The 9,375-nt window shown below is 37.4% G+C and overlaps 1 long non-coding RNA gene across 1 annotated transcript in view; it reads right to left on the bottom strand.

The window, feature by feature from the left end:
- Positions 1-9,375, bottom strand: part of LOC137622342 (uncharacterized) — a 165,926-nt gene extending 156,551 nt beyond the window's left edge. Inside the window, exon 1 of the long non-coding RNA XR_011040437.1 lies at positions 8,931-9,375. This is a non-coding gene — a long non-coding RNA (uncharacterized lncRNA). The remainder of the gene's footprint in view (positions 1-8,930) is intronic.

Here is a 9,375-nt window from a genome sequence, read left to right as displayed (position 1 = left end):
TGTGTGCGTCTATACAGAGAGAGAGAGAGAGAGAGAGAGAGAGAGAGAGAGAGTCCTTAGGAAAATAAAAGGAGAGGTCCAGTTAGTAAATTCCATCTACATTTTATAAAAAGGCAAAATGCCTTTTGTTATTTACTTAAAAGCAAATAACAAAATCACAAAATGGCAAGAAACTCCAACAGAATAAATTTAAAAATAATAACATTGAAAACCCTCTCATTTGTCAATCATCATCATCATCTCCTCGTACGCCTATTGACGCAAAGGGCCTCGGTTAGATTTCGCCAGTCGTCTCTATCTTCATCTTTTAATTTAATACTTCTCCATTCACCATCTCCCACTTCGCGCTTCGTAGTCCTCAGCCATGTAGGCCTGGGTCAAAACCGTATAAAATCAACCACTCGACTTCAACGGTGCTGAATTTTCGTCACGATTAGAACATATTCATATAGGCCTACTTATGCCAGGTCTCGTTATTTGAATAAATCACAAGTTGAAAATGTTGCGTTTATCCTTAGATTTTGAAGATAATAAGGCAGAACATCTAAGATAACTGTTATATATCAAGAGAATAGTTACAGATGGTTTCAAAATACTGTAATCAATAAGTATACCTATACTGTAGGTTCTAAAGCTTTCAAATGTGCGGCCTCAAGACTATAACATAAGCTCCCACTAGACATCCGAAAGACTGAAGATATTTCTTATTTTCTAAGTGTTTCGGTTAAGTGGATTTGATAATTAACGTGAAATACGATGTGCAATACTCTAAATATTATTATTATTATTATTATTTTTATTATTATTATTACTACTACTTGCTAAGCTACATCCCTAATTGGAAAAGCAGAATGTTATAAGCCCAGGGGCTCCAACAGGGAAAATAGCCCAGTGAGGAAAGGAAAAAGGGAAAACTAAAATATTTTAAGAAGAGTAACGCCAATAAAATAAATATCTCCTATATAAACTATATAAACTTTAACAAAACAAGAGGAAGAGAAATAAGATAGAACTGTGTGCCCAAGTGTACCCTCAAGCAAGAGAACTCTAACCTAAGAATGTATAAGGCACACATCCTGTAGGTCATGCATATTGTTTGCTTGTGTAATAAGACCAAGAAAACATCACATAAAGTAAAATTAATATAAGTAAAGACATATATTCCATTTCCTTTCCACTGTTTTGGATTAGAGTTCTCTTGCTTGAGAGTACACTTGGACACACCATTCTATCTTATTTCTCTTCCTCTTGTTTTGTTCAAGTTTTTTAGTTTATATATTAAAGACCTAATTTAAAGTTGTTACTGTTCTTAAGATATTTAATTTTGATGTTTACTATTTCTCTTGTTTATTTATTTCCTTTTTTCCTTTCCTCGCTGGGCTATTTTTCCCTGTTGGGGCCCTTGGGCTTATGGCTTCCTGCTTTTCCAACCAGGGTTATAGCTTACCCTGTAAATAATAATAATAATAATAATAATAATAATAATAATAATAATAATAATAATAATAATAATAATCAACAAGTTTATTATTAAAGGGATGAAAATCTACCGGCCCAATGAGTCAAACTTACTCCAATAGACGTTAGCCAAGAGAATTATCAAGTTTCGTTTATTTTCCTCAACTTCTTTATTTTCAAATGCCAACTGATTTAAATGGATGTGCATTAATTTTTGTTAGTTACAATATGAATAAATGCCTCCAAGGTTATTTATTGGCCCATTCCATTTCTCAACTCCAACGTACATGTTATATTAACCTCTCACGTTGAAAAAACGTAAACAACATCTATTGCAAGAACATTATTGCAACTTATCAAACTGTGAAAATGTTTACTAAGACATTTCTCACACTTTTGAAACTTATTACAGAACTTCTAGGTCAAATTGAGGAGCAATCTAACAATTCACGTTATTATTCTCGTCCAAAAATTGCGTTTCATTTCTTTAATAATAATAGTTTGAAAAAGCCCGAGTACCAATCGTTGCAACCTTTATACCTGCGCAGACGCAATGAAAGACCTTCACGTACACTCATGTAAGAGAAAAGCTTTCAGTTTGAAGGAGTGTCATTTGGACAATGTGACAGACTACTGTCATTTTGACGTCTCATAGATGTGGTGAAGACACTACAATGGCCTTCGGGAAAGCATTTCTTCTCCTTCTTCTTCCCCAGCGATAATTCATCATAGTTCCTTTCATGTGCAGAGAAGTAATGATTAAATGCATACAAAATTACTTTTTCGGATGCAAAGACACCCTTGGATTAACCGTTTGAATGACACGGCAGATTCAACAGTAGACGACGAATGAGCATCGTCATCCTTCTATTTTCATCTCGTCGTCTTTGTTGTCAAAACAAACGAAGTTCGCCGAGCGCACGGCTGACTGACAGGAGAAGACATTGCCCAAGTGAATTGCCATTAACATTTCACTTTGTTGATTCTTTTCGAACTATCTCACTTCTTCAAAGCGAAGTGAATTTATGATTCAAGTTCAAGTGAGTAACAGTGCGTTTGTCTCATATTTCATTATTGCTTCACTGTTTCGAAACCGTGAAATGAAACAGGCAAAAGTTTCAGTGGAAACTTGAAAGTGGCCTCGCTCTTGTGTTTGTTTATCTTCATGGTTGGCTGTTAATGTATGGCGCTTGCATCATGTGTTTTATTGTAAGGTTCTTTTGTAAAGAGGGTACGAAATGAAACAACATTCCCCGATATTTAGGGCGAGCGAATGAAGGGATTCGAACGAGTGAGAATAGAGTCGACTGTAAATAGCCTAAAAAAGGGAAAAAGAAAAATATCGTTAACTGTCATTTATCATTTCAGGCCGAATCTGTAAGAATTGAGTGGTTGGATTTAATAATAATAATAATAATAATAATAATAATAATAATAATAATAATAATAATAATAATATAGAGAAGGATGAAAGTCCCAACGTCCTGGAGATAATGCAAACACTTAGTGTAAAACGAAGATAATGTTCAATGAAAATGCAGAGAGGCACCAAATAGGACGAACCTCTAGAGATTGTTAAAGAATACTTATATACATAATTGAGACAGACTGTAAGTGTTTCCCCGGGACACGAGACCAAAATTAAAAGAACGATAAGCATAGGATGGAGAGCTTTTGGTAAACAAAATGAGATTATGAAACGTAAAATGCCACTTTCTCTAAAGTGGAAAGTATTTAATTAGATGGTCCTATACGTTTTATCTTATTCATCATATACTTGCAGCTTTACTAAAACCTTAAAATATAAGCTAGTTACAATTCAAAGGGCTATGGAAAGAATAATGATGGGAATAACAATAAGAGACAGAAAAAGAGCAACATGGATACGAGAGTAAACTAAAGTAGAGGATATTCTAACAACATGTAAGAAAAAGAAATGAACATGGGCAGGATATATGAGAATGACAGGCAATAAACAGACATTAAGAATAACAAATTGGGCCTCTAGACATTGCAAAAGAAGCAGAGAAAGGAAGAGAAGACAATGGATTGATGAGCTAAGAATATATGCAGGTATAGACTCGCATGAAAAGACCATAAACAGACGGGAGTGAAAGTACATGTCTGAGGCCTTTATCTTCCACACACACACACACACACACACACACATATATATATATATATATATATATATATATATATATATATATATATATATATATATATATATATATATATATATATATATATATATATATATATATATATATCCAGAATGCATGAAATGTCACACGAGGTTTGGCTGAAGATAAATAGAAGAGAGAGATGATGAGAATGGAGTATGCAATGGAAGATGAAATATTATTGGAAGGAGAAACAATTAATGAGGTAGAATCATTTAAGTATTTAGGCTATGATTTCCAATACAGGGTCTTTAGAATTAGAATTTAGTGAAAGATACAATGAAACAATATCCAATAGTTTTAGTAGATTTGAGAACAAAACCCTCAGAAGGATATTGGGAATTGAATGGCAGGACAGGATTAGAAATGAAACTAAGAAAGATTAACCAAGTGGATGAGATCATGATGAGGGGTAGATGGAGATGGTTTGGGCATGCTCTTCGCACTCCCCAAGAGATTAGTTCACCAAACTTTCAATTGGGCTCCACAAGGCACTAGAAGAGTTGGAAGACCCAGGCCTACATGACTGAGTCCTATGAAGAGCAAAGTAGGAGATGATGAATGGAGAAGTATTGAAATATGAGCATTACCAATGTTACGGTGGAATTACTAACGATAGCAATGATATGGTATTATTATCGTGTGTATCTTAAAGAATTTTTCAGTATGCCCTTTACACAATATATAAAAAAGTACAAAAAGGGTACAGAACCTAACAAACCCACCTAACCTAACCTAGAAGTTCCCAGGTCACAAACCCAATATAATGCCCTTTGTTATATCACTTCACTCACGTTACGGTAACGTTAGTACTGTACTGTTACGATAACATTATACAGTGGTACCTCTACATACGATCTTAATTCGTTCCAGAAACTGCTTCGTATGTTAAAACGATCGTATGTTGGAGTAAATATTCCCATAAGAATACACGGTAATATGTTTAATTCGTTCCTCAGCCTAAAAACCCAAAAGAACTCATTAATAAATGGCTACACATAATTACACATAACATTAATACCGTAAGTATAATAATTATCTAAAAAAAGAATAATAATAAAGAAATAATAAATAAAAAAAGGGGGTTTTTATGTAACACTTTACCTTAGCGACAGGCCAGCGCAGGTGTAGGGACTGCTACGCAGGAGGAGATGGAAGATCAGCGGGGAGGTAGGGACGGCGACTTTGTACGATAACATGTACGATAACTTACACTAACTTACACTACGTGAACTTTAACTTAACTTAGCTTATTTTTTTTTTCATTTTTATAATTTTATATTTTTTTTACATTTTTTTTCTTTTCTTATTTCTAATTTTCATCACTTTCACTCGATTCGGTCTTCCTTTTCTTTGCTTCACTTTCTTTCTTTCCATCATGATCACTAGACCGTTTTAGAGATTTTTTAAAGAAACTATCGAGTGAAAGTTGCTTGGTACGGCTTTCGAGGATTTTTCTGAAATGAGTTAAGCAAACATCATCGAACTGCGCAACAACACGGCAAACCTGAAGTTTCTGTGGGTGATGCTTGTCGATGAAATCAACCACATGTTGATGATATGCCAACATCTGTTTTATTTCCGCCGTACCTAAGATTTGGCCTACCTCCTCGGTCTCCTCCGACTCACTCAACTGCGCTTGGAACTCATCATGCTGCATGGCTTGCAGCTCCTTGAGTTCCTCGGTGGTGAGCTCTTCATGATGCTCATCGACAAGCTCGGTGATGTCATCTTCATCCACCTCCAGACCCAGGGACTTTCCAAGGGATACAATCTCTTCGATGTCTTCCTCGGCGGCAACCACAGGTTCATTCTCGGGGCCAAACCTTCGAAATCTCTGGGAGCAACAGCATCAGGCCAAAGCTTCTTCCAAGCTGAATTCAGGGTCCGACAAGTTACTCCCTCCCAAGCCTGATCTATGATCTTTAAGCAGTGCACGATATTAAAGTGGCTCCTCCAAAATTCACGCAAAGTTAAGTTGGTGCTTTGCGTGACATTAAAGCACTGCTTAAATAAGTGCTTGGTGTACAGCTTCTTGAAATTAGAGATGACTTGCTGGTCCATGGGCTGGAGGATAGGGGTGGTATTCGGTGGAAGATACAACACTTTGATGAATTTGTATTCGTCGATGATATCATCTTCGAGTCTGGGGGCGGGGGGTTGAGCGGGTGCGTTGTCCAAACAAAGCAAGCACTTCGAAGGCAAATTCCTCTCATGAAGGTACTTCTTGACAGCAGGGCCGAAAACTACGTTTACCCATTCCACAAAGATATGCCTACTAACCCAAGCCTTAGAATTAGAACGCCATAGAACATGTAGCAGGTCTTTATCAATTCTATGTGCTTTAAATGCCCTAGGGTTTTCGGAATGGTAAACTAATAAAGGCTTAATTTTGCAGTCCCCGCTGGCGTTGGCACAAAGCGCAAGAGTCAACCGATCTTTCATTGGCTTATGTCCAGGCATTTTCTTCTCTTCAGCGGTAATGTACGTTCGACTAGGCATCTTTTTTCCAAAACAGACCGGTTTCATCACAGTTGAACACCTGCTGCTCTACGTAGCCTTCCTCCGCCACGATGCTTTCGAACTTTTCAACAAAGTCTTTAGCAGCCTTGGTGTCCGAACTCAAAGCTTCTCCATGCCGAACAACTGAATGAATCCCGGTCCGTTTCCTAAATTTCTCGAAGCAACCTCGAGACGCCTTGAATTCCTCCGTCGTAGGATCAGCTGAACCCTCCCCCGCATCACCCCCAGAGCCCGCCGCCTTCAAGTCACTGTAGATAGCGCTGGCCTTCTCACAAATGATCGTTTCAGTGATCGTATCGCCAACAACCTCCTTGTCCTTGATCCATATTAACAAAAGGCGTTCCATCTCTTCAAGGGTAGGGCTACGACGTTTGGAAATAATCGTGATCCCCTTCGAGGGTTTCACTGCTTTAATGGCTGCCTTCTGATTTATGATCGTCGAGATCGAGGACATATTCTGGCCATATTGTTTAGCCAGATCGCTAACACGTACACCTCGCTCATGCTTTTCTATCATTTCTTGCTTTAGTTCTAATGAAAGCATTGACTTCTTCCTTTTCTCACCACTACTACTACTTCCTGAACTGAAACTAAGCTTTTTAGGACCCATGATTACGAAACACAGAAAACAACCCGTGAAAAAGGAAGATAAAAAACACTGTTAATAACTGAGCGAATAGAGAACAACCACACAATGCGCACGAGATGAGAGGACTGATCAAGGTGACGCTCGATTGGCGTCCCTCCGATGTGCTGCCGTCTAGCGGCGTCAACAACAAACCACGGTTGACGCTTTCGAGAAAATTCCACGCGTACGCGTATTGTTTACTTCGTATGTTGGAGCAACACTTCGGGTGTCGAGACAGAAATTTGGTCGAATTTTACTTCGGATGTTCGAAAATTTGTATGTTAGGACAATCGTATGTAGAGGTTCCACTGTATATAATGGTTCTTGTTTCGCCATTAGCTCACTTCGCTCGCATGAAAATAAAACATCAAACTCGTATGTACTGGCAAGCGGTAATGTTGAGCTGCGCACGCTAACATTAGTACTGTAATGTTACTCTAACATTACCAACGTTAAATATAATGGTTCTTGTTCCTCACTTACAATCACAGGAAAATGAAACATCACCCTCGTATGCATTGGCAATTGGTAATGCTGAGCTTCGCACTCTAACAAAATATAATAACACTAACACATTAAAGTTAAAGAAATTAATGACTTACTTTGATGACCGTGACGTCGTAACTTAGCGATCATGGGGGTGTTGTAGACTGTGGTGTCTTAAGTGTTTTGCCTTAGATTAGCACTGCACTTGGAAGACTGTAAAAGTTGGTATATTACATTACTTGATTTAAGAAAATTATCAACATAAGAATACACCAAAATAGTTTCAAGTATGGATTACTGAAGCAGTTACAATTTTCTAATACAGTACTTAGATCGTAAAATACACAAAAGACAACACTTGAACTAACAAAGACGTGACTTGGGCAAAGGTTTCCACGGAAAAGGGCTTGTTGGAAGGTGGGGGTAGGGAAATATTAACCCCCCCTGTGCAAACTTTACATACGTATGGGTTCGTGATTGGTTAACAGAAAAGCAACGGAGTCTAGAGAGTAAACATGAATGAACAGAATGGGAAACTTGTCCAGAGCAAGTATTTATGTGAAGTCTGGGAGTGACAAGGTAATAACAAAATGTATAAAAGTAATACATGAAGATAAAATGGAATGTATGATAAATAATATTTGATATGTATATAAAATGAGGTGATTTTATAAGGAATCGGATAATAAAACGAGTAATGCTGGGGTCAAACGTAATATGTATACGAAGGTATTACATAGCTAATCAAGTAATAGACTTGAACAGAGCTGGTAGAGAGACGAACAGCTACATTTCAGGATTAGAGAAGAAGAAATCCTATTGGTGGAGGAAAAGTCTCTGCGCAGGGAGGCGGGTTTTTTGCGCAAAAAGTCGAAACCTGCTATGTACAAACGTACGTACTATAATGAGAAAAATTAAATGAAAAACACTGCTAATGTTAGCATGATACGTTAACATTTGATCTACATTACACGTTGGCAGCACTGGTTACTGTATTTTTTCATGAGACAGTCTTTGCAACGGCGCCTCCAAAGTTTATCCAGCTATACTGTTTTGTATTTTCCTCCGTTTATTATACATTCAAGAAGGTAATGTATAGAGAAGAAAAAGCTTGTTTTACGGTTATGTATTGTTTCCCCAGTATGTTTTTTTCCCACCCAAAACCTCGAGTTCCCACTGGGGGTCCCCCATTATTGTAGGATATAGATATATATATTTCTGAAACTATTCATTTGCGACGGGAACGAGTGTCATTTTCGAAGAGAGCGTAATTTTTTCTATAAGAAAAAGTAGTTTTTTTCCGAGGTTACAATGCCCTGTAATACACTACAATAATGCCTAATATATATACATATGTGTGGAGGCAATGTCCTAGAGACTTACCAAATATCCATATGATCAGCACCCTCTCCGCCCAAGCTATGACCAAGGAGGGCCAGGCAATGGCTGCTAATGACTCACCTATAGGCTCCCAAAAACACCCCAGCCTTGGGTCACAAGGATGATGAGGTTGCAAACACTACAAGAAACTATCGAGTTTGAGCGAGACTATTACGTAGGTCTACAGTATATGCACAATTACTAGTTATAAAAATAAATCTATTGGACTCCAGGAAAAGAAACTGCTAACAAGTACCGAGATATTGGCTTACCTTACCTTACCTTTCAGTAAGAAATTCATTGCTTCTCCTCCATATATGGCTGTTAGGCCTACTTCATGCAGATACATAAATAATCAAGTGCAGGTTGCATAGGCCACGGTCTAGGCCTAACTCCTATTTCTGGTGGCAAAGACACTATATCAGAAAGCCAACACCATAACACTTTTCCAATTGTCTCCGGTAATTTTTATTGACTTAACACTCGTAAATGACATTCTGTCACTCCACACTCCTTGTGTTCCGCCATATTGACTTCGACAAATCACCCAAAACAAAATAAAACTTTAAAATAATATATTACCAGTAAGAAGTACGAATCAGAATCTATTATCTGTTGAAACTACAATACCCATTTTCTCATCCCATTGCTTAGCCATTTCAATAGAACAATACATTAACCAAAAACTAGATAAGTAAAGATCAGAGATGTCTCCAA

The sequence above is a fragment of the Palaemon carinicauda genome, chromosome 29, assembly GCF_036898095.1.
Source record: "Palaemon carinicauda isolate YSFRI2023 chromosome 29, ASM3689809v2, whole genome shotgun sequence".
Taxonomy (NCBI): Eukaryota; Metazoa; Arthropoda; class Malacostraca; order Decapoda; family Palaemonidae; genus Palaemon; species Palaemon carinicauda.
The sequence above is the reverse complement of the archived record's forward strand: the minus strand, read 5'-3'. Positions and strand labels throughout refer to the sequence as shown.